This window comes from Saimiri boliviensis, chromosome 1 (genome assembly GCF_048565385.1).
Source record: "Saimiri boliviensis isolate mSaiBol1 chromosome 1, mSaiBol1.pri, whole genome shotgun sequence".
Lineage (NCBI taxonomy): Eukaryota > Metazoa > Chordata > Mammalia > Primates > Cebidae > Saimiri > Saimiri boliviensis.
In genome coordinates, this window is record NC_133449.1 from 197,597,908 (window position 1) to 197,620,867 (window position 22,960).

Genomic DNA, 22,960 nt, shown 5'->3' on the forward strand with positions numbered 1-22,960 from the left:
ATGATAAAACATGGTAGAACTGATACTTGGCTGCTGTGTGGACACCAAGCAGATGGCAGGAAAATGGAGAGGGTAGAGGAGACCTGGAGGAGGGCATCAGCAGAGAAAAGGAAACCTAGCTCTCCTGCCCTGAGCAGGTGTTGCTGTAGGACAGAGAAGGTTGGATTCATGTTCTCTGGATCCCTTTGATGTCTTTGTCTATTCTTTTAAAAGCTGGCTCCAAGGAAGAAAGCTCAGAGCTGTGTTTCTAAAGATTTCTATTTTACCCCTTTTAGCAATATTATTAGATTATGGGCTTGGAGACTTAGTAACTGTGGTTTGTGGGATTATACTAAGGATATCCCAACCCGACAGAAAAAAAAATCTTTTCCCAAACTTTCATTGAGATTCACTGCTTTATTAGGACATTAACTTTTCCTGGAAGGCTCTGTTTAGTTTAGAAAGAAAAAACCTTGGTAGGGAAGAACTGCTATGTCATTACCAGGGATTATTACCTTATAATGTGATGACTAGCCAAAAGACTATAGGACAGAGAACATGTGGGTTTTTTTTTTATTTTAAATATGGAATATAACTTAGGTATAGTAAATTTCAGCCTTTTAGTCTAATACAGTGTTGCAAGTATTGACAAACATGTGTAGTCATGTAACCACTATCATAATCAAGATACGGAGCAGTTCCATCACATCAAAATATTTCTGCTTATCATATCAGGATAATATCAGATATTATCCATATCCCTTCTGGTCAAACCCTTACCCAATCCCTAGCAACCATTGATGTGTTTTTTGTTCCCTTAGGGTTACCTTTTCCAGTCAACGTCATATAAATGGGTTCATTCAACATGTAGCCCTTTTAATCTGGCTTTTTTCACTTAGCATAACAGATTTGAAATCTATCTATGTTCTTTTGCGTTTTAATAGTTTTTTTTAACTGCTGATTAGTATATCATTGTAGTGATGCACCGGAATTTATTTATTCATTCCCCAGCTAAGGGAATGCTATGAAATGACTTCTGTCCCCTGCAGATTCATTTGTCGAAACCCTAGCTCCCAATGTGATTGTATTTGCATAGGTCCTTTAGGAGATAACAAAGATTTAATGAGGTCATAAAGGTGAGGCCCTAACCCAATAAAGTTGGAGCCCTTATAAGAAGAGGAAGAGATATCAGCTCTCTCTCTCGCAAGCACACAGACTAAGTAAGGAAAGGTTATAGGAGCATACAACGAGAAGGCAGCTCTTTGCAAGCCAGGAAGAGAGCCCTTGCTAGAAATTAAATTGATTGGCATCTTAATCTTGAACTTCCAGTCACCAGAGCTGTAAGTAAATAAATTTCTGTTGTTTAAGTCATCCAGTCTGTGATATTTTGTTACAGCAACCCAAGCAGCCTAGTGATCAGAAGGAAAAATCTAGCTAGGATTCTAGTCACTGACTGTGAGTTACTAATACACAATAGTCATTTGATTACTGAGTCATGCCCTAAATGGAGTGGCCATAGTAGCTAGTCTCTTCTCTTTAGAGAGCTAGATAAAAATCAGTGAGATAACTGAGGGCTCACAGCCGGAGCATAATAGAGAAAAATGGAGGAAAAGCCAGAATGAGAAAAGGTGACTTACTTGACAGACATCATAATAATGCTACCGGCTGCTCTTTATTTTAATGGGTAGTTTTGCCTAAACCAATTCAGCAATGTAAATGCTTAATTCCTTCTTTCTACCAAGGGAGAGAACTTAAGACCTCTCAGGGGGACTTTCAGGGAGTCCTTCTTCGATAAAAGATGTTTAAGAAAAAGGCCGTTTCCTGGAGTATCTGCTAAAATGCAAGTTCCAAGGAAAACTCAGAAATCTGCATTTTTTAAAAGTCAAATAATTCTGAGGCAGACTGTCCTAGAACTTGATTTTCAAAAACAGTTTCTCAGAAATGTTGATGTTTTCACTGCACCACTTGTATACATCAAGCAAAATGACACATTTTAATTATATCATGACTTAGATTCAGGTCCTACCTTCCAGAAAGATGCATTATACCTATTTGTACATTTATACATTTATACGTACAAATAACATACAGACTATGATTGCTTATTTCAGTATATCTATGCTGAGAAACCCAGACACATTGCTATTACTGAGACAAATGCTTCCAAAGGTAGTTCATTGCCCTTCCAGGATCCATGGGTTTCTGCGCTTAAAATCCTTCAGTCAAATCCTAGATGTCAGTCTGCTAAATGCACATTCCTTCACACCTTTTAGTGGGTTGAACCCTAAAAGGAGAGAGTTCCTGTGGGCATCAACATAGGGCATCAGAGGAAGACAGCTGTCCTTGGCTTCTGGTCAACAATTGGCAATGAAAAATGAATGTTTCAGTACTTCTGAATAGTCTGCTTAATAATTTGGAAAGCAGAATGCATCTCTCTGATGCTCACTAAGCATTTTTGGCAACTAATTGAGACACATTTTTCTTCTCTGACATTACCTAATGGAGACATCTACTTTCCGGAACATGCTGAAAGTGACTGGCTAAAATGTGTGCATTTTGCACTCTACAGTAAGGTGTGTGTGTGTCCCACAGGTAGAAGCAGCTCACCTTGGGCCCCCAGCCTGAAAAGTGAAATTAATGAGTTCTCTAGTAGCTGTTCAGTAGGGTGTTTGTTATTAAACCTCTGAGATCTGAGTAAGGTCTCAGATCTTTTAGGGCTGAACTCTGGGAATTAAAAAAAAAAAAAGTTTTAATGGAAGCCTATCAAAACATTTCAGTTAAAAAATATTTCATTTTAAAGTGAGTGGGAAGGGAAACAGAAGTTAATTAAAAGGAATACCATAAGTGATGTAACCATGTTTTAATTCCTGAACCCAGAGAAAGTAGTGATAGTAGAAAAATTTGATTTATTGAGACATGTATATAAACAGCTTTAAAATTAGAATATGATGATGATGATGATGATGATGATGATAATGATAATGAATAATAAGAAGAAAAGGAATTGGTCAATTTTTTTGGTCCATAATATCTTAAGAAATTCTCATTAGAAATACATGGTCTCCAAATTAAGAAAAAAAATTAAAAAGGTAGTGAGCAGTTAAAGAAAAGTGGAATCTAGGGCTTCTGCTTACATTTCATCAGTCCTCAAATTTATCCAAGAAATGGCACAAATCTTGGAAAGGAAAGGTGAGGCTGTGGGTTTTCATGGGTGCAGTCAACTATGTACAGGCTCATTCTAACTACTTGAGGAGAGATAATTCTAGGATACAGGCTGCTTTCACTGTAGGGGCATGTTCACTACTCTGATTAAAAAGCTTGGCTCGGCAAAGTTTCCAAAACCTGTCTTTACTAATTCATATCTCCCAGTTGAACACCTAACACTGTCAGCCTAGTTTTGTATTACAAGAAAGGTAATAAAATCAAATATTCTTAAGATGGGCTCTTCATATGAAAACATATTTGCATTTGATCCAGTTTCATAGAATTTCTGAACATCTATCAAAAACTCTGAGTATTCGAGAGTTGCAGATGGATAAAAATATATCCACCATCCACTGTGAAAAGTACAGGAAATACATGTTGTTTATGCTCTGGGACACTTGTCTTTTAAGATGGATTGTGAATATTAAATGTTATGTTTTAGAGTTAGGGTTTGAGAGGAATCAGAGGAGACATAATTAAAGACAGTCAATATATTTCGAATTGTGACTCTTGTCGTTCAAGCACCAAAGGGTTTCCCTGGGGCAGTCTTTGAATCTCTTGTTTTCATTTTTGCTTAGGAAGTATTTATTTTCACTACTCAAAGAGAAAAAAAAAATGAGCATTTTTTATTTCTACCCCTTCCCAAAGCTTTGGTCACTGGCTGTCCTTTCTCCTCCCAGAGTCCACTATTGGTCCAGCACACTCAAAATCTATTAAAGTGACTATATGAAAACATGGAAAAATCAGTAGGACATAATAATAAGTAAAGAAACTCAGGTTCTGGCTGGATGTGGTAATTCACATCTGTAATCCCAGCACTTTGGGAGGCTTTGGGAGGATTACTTGAACCCACGAGTTCAAGACCAGCATAAGCAACATTGAGAGACTCTGTTTCCATGAAGAAATTTGAAAAATTAGCCAGGCATGGTGGTGTGTGCCTGTAGTCCCAGTTACTTAGGAGGCTGAGATGAAAGGACCACTTGAGCCCACGAATTTGAGGCTTTAGTGAGTGAGCTATGATTGTGCCACTGTACTGCAGCCTGGGCAACGGAGTGAGATCCTGTCTTTAAAAAAAAAAAGAAGAATCCCAGCACTTTGGGAGGCCGAGGCAGGTGGATCACGAGGTCAAGAGATCGAGACCATCCTGGTCAACATGGTGAAACCCCGTCTCTACTAAAAATAGTAGAAATTAGCTGGGCATGGTGGCGTGTGCCTGTAATCCCAGCTACTCAGGAGGCTGAGGCAGGAGAATTGCCTGAACCCAGGAGGCGGAGGTTGCGGTGAGCCGAGATCGCGCCATTGCACTCCAGCCTGGGCAACAAGAGCGAAACTCCGTCTCAGAAAAGAAAAAAAAAAAAAAAAAAAAAAAAAAAAAAAAAAAAAAAAAAAAAAAAAAAAGAAGGGAAAAGAAAAGAAAGAAAGAAAAGAAAAAGAAAAAGAAAGAAACCCAGGTTTAAAATTGGATTCATGAAATGATTATAATTGTATTGAAATTATCTATATATGCAGCTAAAACTTGAAAGAGACTTGTGGTAAATGAGGTCAAATGATTTGTTGGTCAATACTGTTATGTTGCTTACAAAAAAATAACATTCTTTAAAAGATCTGATTGACTAGTACACTGACAACTATAAAATGCTTATAAAAGAAATTATAGAAGACACCATAAATAAAAAGACATCCAGTGCTCATGGATTGAAAGACTAAATATTGTTAAGATGTCAATACTACCCAAAGTACTCTATAGATGTAATGAATGCAGTCCCTAGTCTAACAACATTTTTTTGCAGAGACAGAAAAAAATCATCCTAGAATTCATATGGAATTTCAAAGAAGCCCGAATAACCAAACCAATCTTGAAAAAGAAAACCAAAGTGGGAGGTCTCATACTTACTGATTTTCAAACTTGCTACAAAATACAGTAATCAAACCTGTGTGGTACCAGCATAAAGACTGACATATAGACCAATGGAATAGAATAGAGAGTTCAGAATTAATTTCTGTCATATAAAGTCAAATGATTTTTGACAAGGGTGCCAAGACCATTCAATGGGATAAAGGACAGTCTTTTCATTCAGTGGTGTTGGGAACACTGGATAGCCACATGCAAAGGAATGAAGTTGGACACTTACCTTACATCATATACAAAAGTTAACTCAAAATGGATCAATGACTTAAATGCATAAGCTGAAAGCATAAAACTCTGAGAAGAAAACATAGGGGAAATGCTCCATGACACTGGATTTGGCAATGATTTATTGGCTATGACATTAAAAGCACAGGCAATGAAAGAAAAAAATAGTTCAGTTGGACTTCATCAAAATTAAAAGTTTCATGCATCCAAGGACACTATTAACAGAATGAAAGGCAACCCACAGAAGGGGAGAAAATATTTACAAATCATGTATTTGATAATGGATCAATATCCAGAATATATAAAGAACTTCCACAACTCAACAACAGCAAAACAAATAATTGATTAAAAGTTGGACTTGAATAGACATTTAACCAAGGCATATATATAAATGATCCATATGCAGATGAAAAGGTGTTTAACCTCACTAGTCATTAGGAAAATGCAAATTAAACTGCAGTGAAATACCACTTTACACCATTTGAATGGCTATTATATATAAAAAAAAACTCATTCAGACAATAACAAGTGTTGGTGAGGATGTGGAGAAACTGGAACCCTGGTGCATTGCTTCTGGGAATGTAAAATTGTATGGTAATTCCTTAAAAAATTCAAAACAGAATTAACACATGACCCAATAATTCCATTTCTGAAAATATGCTCAAAAGAAGAGAAAGTAGGGACTTGAACAGATATTTATACAGTCATGTTCACAACAGGGATTTCAATAACAGTCCAAAGGTAGAAGTAACCCAAATGTCCATCAACAGATAAATGGACAAACAAAGTGTGGTATATACATATCATAAAATATTATTCATACTTAAAAAGAAGAAAATTCTTACACACTACGACATGAGTGAACCTTGAAGATACGCTAAGTGAAATAAGTCAGTCATAAAAGGCTGAATATCGTATGGGATTCCTCTTTGATGAGGTTCCTAAAAGAGACAGATTCATAGAGGCAGAAAGTAGAATGGTGGTTGCTGGGGATTGGGGAAAGGAGGAAATGCAGAGTTTGTGTCTAAGGCATACAGAATTTCAATGGAAGAAGATTGAAAAGTTCTAGAGATGAATGGTAGTGATGATTGCACAACAATATTAATGTGCTTAATGCCATCGAACTGTACATTTAAAAATGGTTAAGGTAAATTTGAGATTGAATGTATTTTACCACAATATGAAAAGAATCTGATTAAATGCACATTCTTTTCTCTTTTTTTCCAGCAAAGCAAATCATATTAAACTAAATGCACATTCTAACTCTTTTATCCTAGGTAGTACATCCTGGGGTCCTCATTCCTATCTTTCTCTGTATTCCCATTTCCCTTATCTCTGTTCTCAATAAGATTGCTGTAGATTAATTGCCCCAATTTGAGCCCTGCAGCATTTTCTCTTCTGACCACTTCAGTTGTCAGTTTCTGTGCTGATGGATTCATCTTTGAATAACAAATATTAACTAATTGTGTAATGTGTGTGGGGCCCTACGGTCAGCGCTGTGGGCAATTCGGTGAAATATGGGTCCAGTGACTTGCAGCTGTGCTCTGACAAGATATGGTATTGGAAGATAGGGCACGTGGGACACAAACAAGACCTCCAAAGGAAGACAATGCTTGATATAGCCACTGTGAGTGGTAAGAGCCACCCTGCCTGTGAGTGACACAGATTAGAAGTGCTTTGGGAACTTTGAGAGAGAATGGGGAGAGATGGGGTTGAAACAAGCTTTGAAGAATGGGTAGGATTTGATTATATGGAGATGGGAAGCATTGAACCCAGAGAAAATGTATCAGTTATTTATGAACATCTGCATACTTTTTTAACCTTAGCCCCATTGAGATTTTGTAATTTACACTTTTTATTGTGGGAACTTTCCTGTACATTTTAGGATGCTTAGCAGCTTCCTCGCCCTCTACACACTAGATACCAGTAACTCCCTCCTTCACCCTAATCGTAACCATCAAAAATGTCTCCAAACACTTCAAATCTTTCCTGGAAGGCAAAAACCTCCCCCTCCACCCCAAATTTGAAAACCACTGCTATATGGAACTTGACAGGGAGACATCAGTTTGAACAGGGCAGAAAGTCCATTCCTAAGAGTCTTTCAAAATCTGTGTATTCCAAGTGCTTGTTTGGCACCTAGTATGTTTTTAAGTCTGCTGTTCATTATTGTTTAGTGGTGCTATTCACAGGCTGATTCTACCTTTAAAAGAGTGTGGATAGGGAGAGCCTAGAAGCAGACGGATCATTTAAGAAGCTTTTTTAGTAGTTCAGAAAATAGATATAAAGATCTAAGCTGAGGTTGTGATAATTGGTATAGAAAGGGCATGGATGCATGAATTTGTGTGAAGGAAGGACAAACAGAACTTGGGGACAGGAGGGAATACATCTGGGCAAGCTGAATAGAAGAAAGGAGAGACTCTGGTCTTCTTGAGAAGAAGATAAATCAGTGTAGATGTAAACTTAAGTCTTTAGATAACTGAGGGTTGAGTATGAACAACTTGTGGTGAGCAAGTTATTTCAAATCATGAAAAGAATTTCAAGTCAAGTTGAATGTGGAATCATCTACAGGTAAAGGAGGTAGGCAAATTTAGGCTTTATTTAGTCCTTTTTTTTTTTTTTTGAGACAGAGTTTCACTCTTGTTGCCTAGGCTGAAGTGCAATGGCGTGATCTTGGCTCACTGCAACCTCCGCCTCCTGGGTTCAAGCGATTCTCCTGCCTTAGCCTCCCGAGTAGCTGGGATTACAGGCACATGACATCATACCTGGATAATTTTTGCGTATTTAGTAGAGGCAGTGTTTTACCATGTTGGCTAGGCTGATCTTGAACTCCTGACTTCAAGTGGTTCACCCACCTTGGCCTCCCAAAGTGCTGGGATTACAGGTGTGAGCCACTGCGCCTGGCTTAGACTTTATTTAGTCTTCTCATAGAAAGAAAGATTATAAGGAGGAGAAAAGCTCTGAAAAATCTTTTTTTCTCTCAGTAATATCTATTTGAGATGCAAAGATGAATAATCTCTGATTTGGGGTTCTGAAATCTGCATTTGGAACTCAGCGTGTCCCTTTAAAAGCCCTCAGAGAATTTAAAACTTTGTGCTTTTAAAAATTCTAAACCATTTCTCCATTTTCACAGAGGAAATACAGACAAAGCAAGGGCAAAATTTCAGCATGAGGGCCTCCCTCTGGCTCATAGCCTTGGATGTTGCTAAGCTGGTGAGCCATCGTATTGTCATTTGAGAAAGCCAGCTGCACAGCTAGATAGAGTGAGCCTGTCTCTTCAATTCCAAGACTGTAATTATGCTAAAATGGGATCTTGCAGCAGTGAATATAAAGAGAAGCCTTGGAATATATCTCCTACACTAAACAACTTTATGGTTGAAAGGAAGCAATTACTAAGAACAAGACGAGACTAAGTAAAAACAGCATTACTTTCCAACTTTTCCAACTTGGGTATTGACAATTTTGTGCTGACCTCAAACAGTCTTTGCTTCCTCTCCAAAACCCATTGAAAGCCATAAGTCCAGTTTTCTAGCCTGATTTTTAGGTCAAGTGGAAATAATTTTTAAATACCAACCTGCCCTCCCCTCACTCAATTTAAAGCAACTTTCTAGATGGACTTAATAATATCAGTAATTCTACTGAAGTTTTTATATTAGTTATCCCTGTCACCAAGACTTGGAAAGATACCAAGTATTCATGTAAGCCCTTTATTACTTGATGAATCAGCTCCAGTACCACCATCCAGTTGCAAGTAGAGATGTCTGGGGATAGGACAGATATGAAAACAGTAGAAACATGATTCTTAATTTTTTTACTTCATGATTGAAGGTGGCAGAAAAAGGAAATTGGGTATAGAACAAGATTATGTCTAAGATAGAAAACTGAAAATTAGATCCACCTACAATACTGTACCTACTACCTCCTCATTCTGACTTTGCAGCCTGCAATTAAACAGGTTCATCCTGACCCTCTGTCTGCACAGTGTATTATAAGGTTATGTGAAAGCAAGGTAGTGTTTGAGAACAAGCACACTCAGGCCAGGTCTGCACAAGTTAATTAGATCATGTAGCTCTCTTGATAATTCTAGAACCCAAAATATCAACTTTTACCTATATTATTCAGATGGTCATGCTTAGTAACATTTATTATTCACTCTTCTAGAGGTCTTACCCAAAGCATAAGACAACAGGAAGAAATAGGATGGGAGATTTTGAGAAGAAAGAGTGAAAAATGTCATGATCCTTCAATAATGAATTGTCTTTCTAGAAAATTCAAGACAAAGAAAAAACAATGAGGTCTAATGAGAGGTATCAATAAGAAAGTCAGGAATGACTATAAACTTGCCAAAATCAATAGTTTTCTTACATATCAGCAATAATGTTATAAAATATGATGTGTAAATGAGAGGAATTTATTAATTAAATCAAGATATTGACATCCAACATTAACTGTATAAATACCAAGATACTGTACATCTCTATAACATGACATGGAAAGAGATCTAAAATGTTTGGTAAAAGGAAATAGCAGAGTCCAGAGCAGATCAAAGATGGCCAAATAGGAACAGCTCTGGAGTGCAGTTCCCAGTGAGAAGAATGCAGAGGGTGAGTGATCACTACATTTCCAAACGAGTTTTTACTGCCCACAGACCAGGAGATTCCCGGGTTGAAAAGCACCATGAGCTTCCAGCATGGCTGTTTCAACCAGCTCTGCAGGTCTCCCCACAAAAACTCACACAAATCTGGACAGTAGTTTCAACAGGTGCCTGGAATGCCTGGGATACAGAGCCATGCATTAAACTGAAAAAAAAAAAAAAGGAGGCTGAAACAGGGAGCCAAGTGATCTGGCTCAGCGTGTCCCACCCTCCACAAAGACCAGCAATCTGAAATGCTCCGGATTGAGAGTTTTGCAGAAAATGCAGCTGGACCTGGGACAGTCCAGCTTGGCGAGGGGAAGGGCATCAGCCATTACTGAGGCAGTTCGCCGCTACCGAGGCAGTCTGCCATTACCGAGGCAGTCCGTCACTGAGGCAGTCTGCCATTACCGAGGCAGTCCACTATTACTGAGGTAGACCACCATTACCAAGGCAGTTCTAACAGGAAGTTCACACAGCAGCTGGGCAGAGCCCACAGCAGCTCAGTAATGCCTCTGCTGGCAGACTGTGGCTAGACTACCACCCTGCTGGACAGGTGAAATAAGAGAGGACACAAACAGCCAAAGAAAGAAATAAATACTAAAAATTGAAAAAAGAAAAATTAAATGTTAGGAGTCTTCTTGAACTCTCCTCTTATAGAGAATTTGAAAGCCCACCTTCTTAAGACTGAAATTGAAAATGAATAGCTAGCAAAATGGGAATAGAATGTTCTAAGCTTTAGGTCAGTAAGAAAAGTAACTACGTGCTAATGTTGTTAAATCAACACATATTTTAAAAAATAGACGTAGGATTGGAAATTTGCTATTTTCTCTAGTGTTTAAATCAACCTTTTTAAACATTATGTATTTTTCTGATTATGTCAGTAATTCATGTTTATGCTAAGAATTTACAAAATACCAAAAAGAAAGAAGGAAATAGAAATAACCTATAATCATGTTTTTCAGAGATAACAGAAATGAATATTAATATTTTTGTGCATATGTATTTCCCTGTAGTCTTTTAATTAACACACATGTATATTTTAAAAAAAGGGATCATAATTATTTTCATCTGACAACATGTAATGAAGGTGTCCCCTTGTCATTCTTTAAAATAGCATTGAATATTACCATTACTTCTTATTTTTGTCATAAATAATACTATAATCTGTAGATTTATGTTAATTTTTTTTAACTAAAAAAATAAGATACAGGCCAAGCCTGGTGGCTCATGCTTGTAATCCTAGCACTTTCTGAGGCTGAGGCGGGAGGATTGCCTGAGCTCAGGAGTTTAAGACCAGCCTGGGCAACACAGTGAAATCCCGTCTCTACTAAAATATAAAAAATTAGCCAGGAGAGGCAGTATGTGCCTGTAGTCCCAGCTACTCAGGAGGCTGAGGTAAGAGAAATGCTTGAACCCAGGAGGCAAAGGTTGCAGTGAGCTGAGATCATGCCTCTGCACTCCAGCCTGGGCAATAGAGCAAGACTCTGTCTCAAAAAAAAAAAAAAAAAAAAAGATACATGAGTCAAAGGACTTTTTCTGTGTTATTTACAGCTATGTCCCGAGTGCAGGGAACAGAGCCTGATTCTTAGTAGAGAATAAACATTGATGAATGAATCTCACTTCCTCAGGCCAGTAGGGCTTAAGCCTTAGTATATGTAAGTATTATCAGGATAACTTGTTAATGCACAATTCCAAGATCTCAGTCCCAGAGATTTTGATTCAGACGTCTTTGGAGGGGCTAGAGTTATTCTGATGGTGGGACCAACTTTTGGAAAACACCGCCTTAGGCTAAATACATAGAAGAATTACTGGATCACAAGTGTCAATGTTTCGAAGACCCCTGATTTATATTGTTAATTTACCTTTCTGAAAAGTTTTAAAGCAACTTATTGCTTTAAAACAATCTTCTTCTACCTTGTAACGTGTAAAACTGCCTACTTCGTGGTCTTTAATCAACACTATGTATTATTGATTTTAAAAGTCATGACTGATTTGGTAGAAACAAGGAAGAAAAATAAACTTCTCGTTAAAGATACAGAAACTCATCTGTATCTTTAATCACAGAAAATCACAATCATCTAAATTCACATCATCTGGAATGAAAACTACTCTTATTCATCTCTTGGCATAATTCTAGCTTTTTTTTTGTTTTCTTTTCTCCTTTATTAAGATATAATTGACAAATACAAATTGTATAGATTTAAGGGGTACAAGGTGATGATTTGATATTCATATACACGGTGAAATCATGGCCACAACCAAGCTAATTAACATATCTGCCACCTCACACAGTTACCTTTTCTTGTGGTGAAAATACTTAAGATCCACTCAGTAAATTTCAAGTACACAATATATTATTATTAACTATAGTCATCATGCTATATATTAAGTCCCCAGAAATTATTCATCTTACAACTCCAAGTTTGAACCCTTTGACCAACATCTATTTTTCCCACCCCCTCAATTTTTGCTTTTTAAAGAAAACAATCATTACTGTTGTTTGATACATGCTTATTACAGAGAATGCATATAATAGAAAGGAACAAATACGAAGGTTAAAAACACCCCAGATTGCACCATGTAGACATAATTAGACTTAATATAAGAAATGACTTTAGACATCTTTCCTTCTTTTCTTTCTTTTATTTACTTTTATAATTTATATTTTTAAAAACTTTTAGGTTCAGGGGCATATGTGTAGGTTTTTTATAGAGGTAAATTGTGTGTCAAAGAGCTTTGGTATACAGATTATTTTGTCACCCAGGTAATACTACCTGATAGGTAGTTTTTCCATCTGTCCCTCCTCCCACCCTACATCCTCAAGTAGGCCCTGATATCTGTTGTTTTCTTCTTTGTGGCTGTGTGTATTCATTTTTTAATTCCCACTTATAAGTGAGAACATGTGATATTTTGTTCCTGTGTTAGTTCACTTAGGATAATGACCTCCAGCTCCAACCATGTTGCTGCAAAGGATCTGATCTCATTTTTTTTAATGGCTGATGGCTGCGTGGTATTCTATAGTGTTATGTACTACATTTTAATTATCCAGTCTATCACTGATAGCCATTTAGGTTGATTCCATGTTTTTGCTATTGTGAATAATGCTGCAATAAACATATGCATGCACCTGTGTCTTTATGGTTTAATAGAACTATTTATATTCCTTTGGGTATTGTACTAGTTTGTTTTCATGCTGTTGATAAAGACATACTCGAGATTGGGAAGAAAAAGAGGTTTAATTGGTCTTATAGTTCCACATGGTTGTGGAGGCCTCAGAATCATGGTGGGAGGCAAAAGGCACTTATTACATGGCAGTGGCAAGAGAAAATGAGGAAGAAGCAAATGCAGAAACCCTGATAAAGCCATCAGATCTTGTGAGACTTATTCACTATCATGAGCATAGCATGGGGAAGACCAACTTCCATGATTCGATTACCTCTCCCTGGGTCCCTCTGACAACATGTGGGAATTCTGGGAGATACAGTTCAAGTTGAGATTTGGGTGGGGTCACAGCCAAACTATATCAGGTATATACCCAATAATGAGATTGCTGGATCTTGTATAAAGTTCTTCGAGAAATCACCACACTGCCTGCCATAATGGCTGAAGTAATCCATATTTCTATCAGCATGTATAAGTGTTCTCTTTTCTCTGCAATCTTTGCAGTATCTGTTATTTGTTGACTTTTTAATAATAGCCATTCTAACTAGTAGCCTTCAAAGGGAGAGAAATTATAGCAAGCCCATGAATTAGCTGAGGAGCAATTAAAAGCTGGCCACATAGAATCATCTAACAGCCCTTGGAATTTGCCCATTTTCATCATTCCCAAAAAGTCTGGCAAACGGAGACTTTTGCATGACTACAGGCTATTACTGCTAATCTGCAACCTACTGGGCCTCTTCAACAGGGGCTCCCTTCCCCTGTGGCAATTTCTGAAGATTGGCCTATAGTCATTATTGACTTAAAAGACTGCATTTACACCATTACCCTTGCAGAACAGAACAGAGAAAAATTTGTGTTTACAATACCAGCTATCAATAATAAAAGACCAGCTCACTGATTTCACTGGAAAATATTTCCTCAAGGAATGCTGAACAGTCCCACCATGTGTCAGTATCGTGTAAATCACGCTTTGCTCCCCAGTAGAAAAGAATTTCCTAAATGCAAGATTATTCATTTTATGGATGATATATTACTGGCAGCCCAAATGGGGCATAATACACAGTTAAGAGGTTTAATCATAGCACCTGAAAAAGTACAAATGTCCTCTCCTTGGAAATATCTTGGATACATAACAACTTCCCGGTCAATAAGACCCCAGAAGGTTAATTTAAATACTAGCAACTTACATACCTTAAATGATTATCAAAAATTACTGGGCAATATTAACTGGCTTCGCCCACCTTAGGCATAACTGCTGATAAATTGCAAAACCTGTTTTCTATCTTAAAAGGCAGTGCTTCCCTGGATTCTCTCAGGTACTTAACCCCTGCAGTAAAAAAGGAGATTGAGGAAATAGAACAAGCTATTTCTCAGAGGCAACTTCATCACATAGACCCAAAATATTCAGTTTAATTGTTTGTTTTTCCTACTAAACATTCCCCAACAGGATTACTAGGACAGATGGCTCCAGGGCTATGCTTCCTAGAATGGATTTTTTGCTCACATACCAAGACTAAAACACTATCTTCCTATATCCAGCTAGTTAGTAAAGTCATCTATACAGGCTGCAAACAATGCAGTCTGTTGCTAGGTTATGATCCTGATGTCATAAGAATTCCTTCGAGTAAAAAGCAATTTGAAGCAGTAGTACCCCTATCCTAGATCTTCAGATAGCATTCTCTGATTATGCAGGCCATATTACAAGACAAATTACTTTAGTTCTTATCTTGTACTACTGTAGGTTTGCCTACAAAAGTAGTTCACTCAACCCTTAAAAATATGCTCAGAATACAAAAAAGAGTAAATATGAGTAAGGACCCTGGAACACTACTAGCACAAGCCTTATTTACCCTTAATTTCTTAAATTTAAATGACAAGTTTCAATCTGCTATAGAAAAGCACTTTGCTAAAACCTCTCAAGACTTAAAATCTGCAGTTTTATGGAAAGATGTGAATAGTAATGTATGGTGCTCCAAATGATTTGCTAACATGGGGAAGATGTTATGCTTGTGTTCACACCCTCCAGGCCCTCTTTGAAATCTAGCATGATGCATCAAACCATACTATGGCATGGCTAGGACCCAACTGTGTACCAGAAATGAAGGAAATGGCCTTGCAGGACCTGCAGCCCTGGGTGATGTGACTTCCTTGGATGACACCAGCCCCAAACATACCTGGGGGATGCTGAAGGAGACAACTTGGGAGGCTTAGTCAATCCTGTTCCAAACACAAACCCCATTCACTCCAGATAATTTGTTTCTTTTTTATTCTCTCACGCTGCCTGCTACCTGTACCTGCTACACTCTATTAACCTATCTTCTAAATCTGCCTTTTTCCCCACCCTGTTACTTAGGCAGTCTAAGTCTCTAACAATGCAACTCCTTCCTAGTCTCTAACAATGCAACTGTGTAGCTAGAAAGGATTAACATACCCCTGGTGGGGTCCTTCAGTGATGGCACACACTGGACTGAGGTGCCAAGTAATACCCTAGCATTTGCTTCTCAGAAAAGGATTTTATTTTTCTTTCACTTATGAACTGAAGGAAATTGAGATGTGGAAAAACCATACAAAAGATAAGGGAATCTGTGAGTTTGGTTATTTGAAAGAATAAATAAGACTGATAGATTGCTAGCTAGACTAACAAAGAAAACAAAAGAGAAGAGCCAAATAACCACAATGAGAAATGACAAAGTGGGCATTACCACTGACCCAACAGAAATACAAAAACTCCTGAGAGACTACTATGAACATCTCTATGCACACAAACTAGAATACCTAGAAGAAATTGATAAATTCCTGGAAATATTCTAAGATTGAACCAGAAAGAAATTGAATCCCTGAGCAGAACAATAACAAGTTCTGAAATTGAATCAGTGAAAAAAAAAAAAGCATACCAACCATAAAAAACCCAAGACTAGACAAAATCACTGCCAAATTCTGCCAGATCTATAAAGAAGAGCTGGTACCATTCCTACTGAACCTTTTACCTTAAAATGAGGAGCAAGGACTTTTCCCTGACTCATTCTATGGGGCCAGCATCATCCTGATACCAAAACCTGGCAGGGACATGCAGACACATACAAAAATATCAGGCAAAAAAATCCTTGATGAACATAGATGCAAAAATCCTCAACAAAATACTACAAAACCAAATCTAGCAGCACATCAGAAAACTACTCCACCACGTTCAAGTAGGCTTTATCACTGGGATGCAAATCAATAAAATTCAACATATGCAAATCAATAAAATTCATATCAAACTGAGAAACAGCCTGAATAGCCAAGGCAATCCTAAGGAAACATACACATACACACAAAGCCAGTGATATTCCACTACTTGACTTCAAACTATACTACAAGGCTATAGTAACTGAAACAGCATGGTATTGGTACAAAAATAGACACATAAACCAATAGGACAGAATAGAGAGCCCAGAAATTATGTCACACATCTACAGTTACCTGATATTCAACAAAGTTGACAAAAACAAGCAATGGAGGAAGGACTCCCTATTCAATAAATCATGCTGAGATAACTGGCTAGCCATATGCAGAAGATTGAAACTGGACCCCTTTCTTACACTCTATACAAAAATCAACTCAAGATGAATTAAAGATTTCAATGTAAAACTTAAAACTATAAAAACCTTGGGAGACAACCTAGGAAATGGCATTCCGGACATAGGCCCTAGCAAAGATTTCATGATGAAGATGCCAAAAGCAATTGTAACAAAAACAAAAGTGGACAAATGAGACCTAATTGAACTAAAGAGCAACTACTAACAGAGTAAACAACCTGCAGAATGGAAAAAAAATGTTTGCAAACTATGAATCTGACAAAGGTCTAATATCCAGAATCTATAATGAACTGGAACAACTTAACAGGAAAAAAACAAATAATCCTATTAAAAAGTGGGCAAAAGATATGAACAGACACTTTTCAGAAGATGTACATGCAGCCAAAGGCCATATGAGAAGACACCCAACATTACTCACTGCTGAGTCTGACCCACAGACTCTGGCCAAGTGACAAATGAAAGGAGTTCACAGATAAAAGATACATGTGTTTTGCCTGTAAGAGCACAGCTAGGGCACCCCACAGCTTATAGACCCCAAAGACTGAGGCTGGCCATGCAGCCCCAATATGCCAGAGTTGCTCATATTTATTTTAGAACAGATTTAACAACAAAGGTCTCGAGCAAACACCATTTATGGTGATTAACATTGCCAACTTCCCGAGTAGAGAGCAGTCATGCATACAGATGATCAAAGGTTGGTTTTAGGGCAACATGAGTAAACAAGCTATTTACATAAACTCTTCTACATTCCCTTGTTATTTGCTCTTTGCTATTAGCTCAAGGTAAAAGGATTAGGCTGCCTCCAGCCAAAACCCTTTACTGAAGCTTTTGCAAAAGCTCCCAGCCTTCCAAGTAGGCTTGCATCTTTCCTATAATTTTTCCTACCACCAAGACTAATATCCTACATCTCTCCCTTTCCTGTTTTTTGCATCAGGTTTTTTTTATTGCAAAGCAGAGATATGTGCAGCAACAGGTTTGTCAGTTGCAGAAATTATAACTTGTATTCTGTCTTTGCATCCTAGAATTAGTAAATAACATAAGACAAACATTAGTATAATCTGTAACATTCTTTTTCAATCAAGGTCTCTAAGAACTTGCTTTATGAATGGGGTGATCCTGTGTTGGGTGCATATGTATTTAAAATAATTAGATCTTCTTGTTGAAACTTTTACCATTATGTAATGACCTTCTTTGTCTTTTTTGATCATTATTAATGCCCTTCTTTTCTTTTGACCATTGTTGGTTTAATGTCTGCTTTGTCTGAAATTACAACAGCAATCTCTGCTTTTTTCTGTTTTCTCTTTGCTTGATAATTTTTTCTCCATCCCTTTACTTTGAGGTTATGGGTGTCATTGCATGTGAGATGGGTCTCTTGAAGACAGCATACAGTGGGGTCTTGCTTCTTTATCCAACTTGTGATTCTGTGCCTTTAAATTGGGGCATTTAGCCCATTTACATTCAAGGTTAATATTGACATGTGCGAATTTAATCCCATCATGTTGTTAGCTGATTGTTATGCAGACTTGATTGTGTGGTTGCTTTACAGTGTCAATGTTCTGTGTACTTAAGTGTATTTTTGTGGTAGCCATTAGCATTCCCTTAAGACATTTAGTACTCCCTTAAGGACCTCTTGTAAAATAGGTTGAATGGTAATAAATTCCCCTAGCATTTGCTTCTCGGAAAAGGATTTTATTTTTCTTTCACTTATGAAGCTTAGTTTGGCTGAAGGTAAAATTCTTGGTTGGAATTTCTTTGCTTTATGAATATCAAATATAGGCCCCCAATCTCTTCTGGCTTGTAGTATTTCTGCTGAAAGGTCCGTTTTTAGCTTAATGAGCTTCCCTTTGCAGGTGACCTGACCCTTCTCTCTAGCTGCCTTTAACATTTTATCTTTAATTTTGACTTTGGATATTCTGATGACTATGTGTCTTGTGGGTGGTTATCTTATATAGTATCTTGCAGGAGTTCTCTATATTTCCTGAATTTGAATGTTGGCTTCTCTAGTGCAGTTGGGGACATTCTCATGGATGATATTCGCAAATATATTTTTCAAGTTGCTTGCTTTCCCTTCCTCTCTTTCAGGGATACCAATGAGTTGTACATTTGGTCTCTTTACATAATCCCATATTTTTCAAATATTTTCTTCATTCTTCTTTATTACTTTTTCTTTATTTTTGTCTGACTGATTTATTTCAGAGAACTGGTCATTGAACTCTAAGATTCTTTCTTCATAGATTCTGCTGTTAATACTTGTGATTGTATTATGAAATTCTTGAAGTGAGTTTTTCAGCTCTCTCATATTGGTTTGGTTCTTTCTTAAAATGGCCATTTCATCTTCACTCTCCTGTATCATATTATTGTGTTCCTTAGATTTTTTTTTAATCGGGTTTTGACTTTCTTCTGAATGTCAATGATCTTCATTCTTATCCATATCTGAATTTTATTTTTGTTTGCCATTTCAGGCATTTCAGATTGGTTAAGAACAGGAGGACTAGTGTGATTATTTGAAGGTAAGAAAAAATTCTGACTTTTTGAGTTGTCAGAGTTCTTAAGCTGGTTCTTTCTCATCTCTGTAGGGTGGGCTGGTGATTCTCTAATATTTGAAGTTGTTGTCCTTTGAATGAGGTTTTTTTTTTTTTTTTTTCCAAAGTCTTCTTTGATGCCTTTGGGGTTTGACTGTGGTATAAGGTGGGTTCAGTTAACTGAGTTAATTTCTGGAAGATTTTAGGGAACAAAGGCCCAGGTCAGTCCTCTTGGTCTACATGCTCTAACTTTTTGGGGCTGGTACCAGGTCCCTGCCTGTTCTCTGGTCCTTTGAGATTAGGAACCTGTTGCACTGGAGGGGCCAATGTGTTTTTGGTCTACTGGCTACAGCACTCCAATGAGTGGTACCATGCAAAGAGGTTCATAGGGGTGGTGGTAGTGGGATTCATGCCTGCTCATATGTGCCAGCAGCCATGGCAGCATGGCAGAGTACATGTACCTAGACATATTTCTATGCATGTCTACAGATAGATGAATAAAAGATAGACAAATAGATGGCTGGCTGGCTTGCTGGCTTGGTGGAGAACAAGAGAGGAATACTTCTGTGAAAGTTGTCAGAAGAAAAAAGAGTCACTTGTGTTTTTAAAAAACAAAAACTCTGACAAACAGAGCCAGGGAAGGCCATGAAGAGAAGGGTTTGCATGCATGAATACTTGGTGACAAAAACTATCACAAAAGACTGCAAAACCACAAACATGCTCAAAGGCTATCACAACCTTACACAAAAAATACTTCTGCGAGAATATCTGCCCCCAACTACCTGTCCAAACTTGGACTGGTGTCACCCTTGTTATTGATCCTTGTAGCCCAAGGAAAATTATCTCAAAACAATTATGTCATCCTCCTAATTTTTCATTTAAAACCTTTGTCTTCCCTTACCTCCCTGAATATGCATATAGTTTACTATGGCACACACATTCCCATTGGAATGATTTATTTCTGAAAATGTATAATTTTCTTTTAGAGACTCTTTCTCTGTTATTTAGGTTGACACTTTTATAAAACTAGAGACATACTACCGCTAATCATGGATATACTATCTTTTGTATTACCTGGGCTCTACTCTGTCTTCTGGGATTTTGTTAATTATTCTATATCAGGGTTCATACTCCTCATTTGGATGCGTTTTCTGTTCTTTATTTTGATTTTTAGGTTGGGTTATCTCAGAAGCAGAACCTGAGACAAGAAAGTGAGTGGAAAAGGTTTATTTGGGAGAAAGTCCCAGAAAGCACTGGTAGGTGAGTGGAAAAGTGAGAAAGGGAAGGGAAGAAAGTCAGTAAAGGGTGCGCCAGTAAAAGGTTGGTTTTGTGGGCAATAGAAGCAGCTTAATCCCACCAGGGGATTCTGGGAGACAGTGCAGAACACATATCAGAGTTACTGCAATTGAGAGTGGAGAAACTGGATATTTATCCTACCTGTTGTCAGTCATTCTTTGAGCATTGCTGGGAGGAGGCATTAACTTCCCAGCGCTTTCTGCCTGTGCCACGAGAGGCCAAGTGGGCTCTGCTGGTCAAAAGAACCCTCAGAGGCCGGGTATTGCGACTTACCCTTGTAATCCTAGCACTTTGAGAGGCCAAGGTGAGCAGATCACTCGAGGTCAGGAGTTCAAGTCCAGCCTGGCCAACATGGTGAAACTCTGCCTCTACTAAAAATACAAAACATTAGCTCGACGTAGTGGCGCAAGCCTGTAGTCCCAGCTACTTGAGAGGCTGAGGCAGGAGAATCGCTTGAATCTGGGAAGTGGATGTTGCAGTGAGCCAAGATTGTGCCACCTGCACTTTAGCCTGGGTAGCAGAGCAAAACTCTGTCTCAAAAAGCAAAACCAAAAAACCCTCAGTTGTAGGTGGTTGCAGTTGGAAACTCAAAATTATCAGACATAGGAACTGTGAATGCTGAGGCTTGTGGGAAGGGCCCCAACAGTGTTGGTATTGCTCGGGGGTTTTGGATTGTTCTCCCAATTCAGCCTAGAATCCTGTTGCCTTCCATACTTTTCAGAGAATCAGAGCCGTTGCTCACTTCTCTATTTATCCCTTTTTTTTCTAGCATTCATTTCCATCATTCTTCAGTCAGAAGATGGGAGAGATACATATGCACTCAATATATATATTCTGTCCTGATTTGAAGGTTTCGGTAAGAATCCTCAAGATTTTGTTGACTGTCTTGTACTGTTTCTGGGGGCAGCAGTAAAGTTAGGAGCTGAGTTTTTCTGTGTATCTGGCTTCTCTGTTCTGTTCTAGAAGTTGGTGCTCCTCCCAAGCCCTTCCTGCCACTAACCTCTCACAGTTTTTAAAGTTGTCAAGTGATGGTTTAAAAAGTATGTCCACAAGTTCTTTAACATCCTTCCTCCAAAGGACATGGGCTTATTCCTCGCCTCTTGAGTGTGGGCTGGACTTGATGCTTCTCTTCTTTTTAATTAATTATTTAAAGAGATGAGGTCTCTCTATTTTGGCCAGGTTGGTCTTGAACTCTTGGCCTCAAGCAATTCTCCTGCCTCAGTCTCCCTAGGATTACAGGTGTGTGCCACCACGCCTGGCCTTAATAATTCTCTTCTAATGAATAAAATACAGTGTAAGTAAGGATATGTGACTAGTAGATCGAAAGCACCCTGATTCCCCCCAGCTTGCACCCTTGGATCACTGACTCTGAGGGAAGCCAACTACCCTATTGTGAAGCTACTCACTAGCTCCGCAGTGAGATCCAAAGATAATTCTGTGAGTAGTCATGAGGAATGAAAGCATCCAGACAACCGTCGCATGAAAGAGTTAGGAAGAGGACCCTCTAGCACCTATCAAGTCTGTAGAGGGGAAACCCTGAGCCAGAACCACCCAGCTAAGCTTCACCCAAATTTTTGGTTCATTCACAAAAGCTGTGAAAAGAAAAGTTTGTTCTTTTAAGCCATTGAGTTTTGGGGTAATTTGTTAAGCAGCAGTAGATAACTATTAATAATAAAATTATATTAGATTTTTCCATTTTCTAGTTTGACTCTTTTTGGTAAATTTAAGGGTGGCTTATTAAAAATATTTTTTGCTCTCCTTTTAAAATATGTAGTTTTCCACCATATTAAACAAAAACTTTGATATCAACTCTTTGCCTTGAATATGGCATAATATATTAACGTTTGCTTTTCGCTCTCTTTTTGTTGTTGTTGTTGTTGTTTTTGAAACAGGGTCTCACTCTGTCACCCAGGCTGGAGTGCAGTGATGCATCCTCAGTTCGCTGCAATCTCCACCTCCTGGGCTCAAGCAGTCCTCCCATTTCAGCCTCCTGAGTGGCTGGGACTTCAAGTGCATACCACCATGCCTGGCTAACTTTTGTATATTTTTAAAATAGAGATGGGTTTAGCCAGGTTGGTCGTGAATTCCTGGACTCAAGCAATCGATCTGTCTTGTGCTAGGGTTATAGGTGAAAGCTACTGCACCTGGCCATTCCTTTTTATTATATGTAGTCATTGGGGATGTGGAGCAACTTTCGTCATTTTATTTCTGGGACAACAGGGAAGAGGTAATTTATTCAGTATGTCCTTCCCTCTCACATTTTACCTGTAAAGAGAGATTAATGCTTTTAATTGATAGAGACTCTAACAAGTTCTAGACAAAAGAAGGTTTAATATAGTCTCCAAAAAACCCCTTCAATTTTTGTGGTTGGTTTCCCACCTACTTCTAACAATCCTCTTGGATTTTCTGGATCCTTAATAACTTTAGTCACCAATACCACTACTGCTTTCTC

General features: G+C 38.1%; 1 long non-coding RNA gene across 1 annotated transcript; it reads left to right on the top strand.

Annotated features, from left to right (window-relative positions):
• The first annotated feature begins 1,275 nt into the window (after positions 1–1,275).
• LOC104651586 (uncharacterized) lies at positions 1,276–22,201 on the top strand. Its single transcript, XR_745042.1, has 3 exons — positions 1,276–1,319; positions 20,387–20,472; positions 21,854–22,201. It is a non-coding gene; the product is annotated as an uncharacterized LOC104651586 (long non-coding RNA).
• Positions 22,202–22,960: the final 759 nt, after the last annotated feature.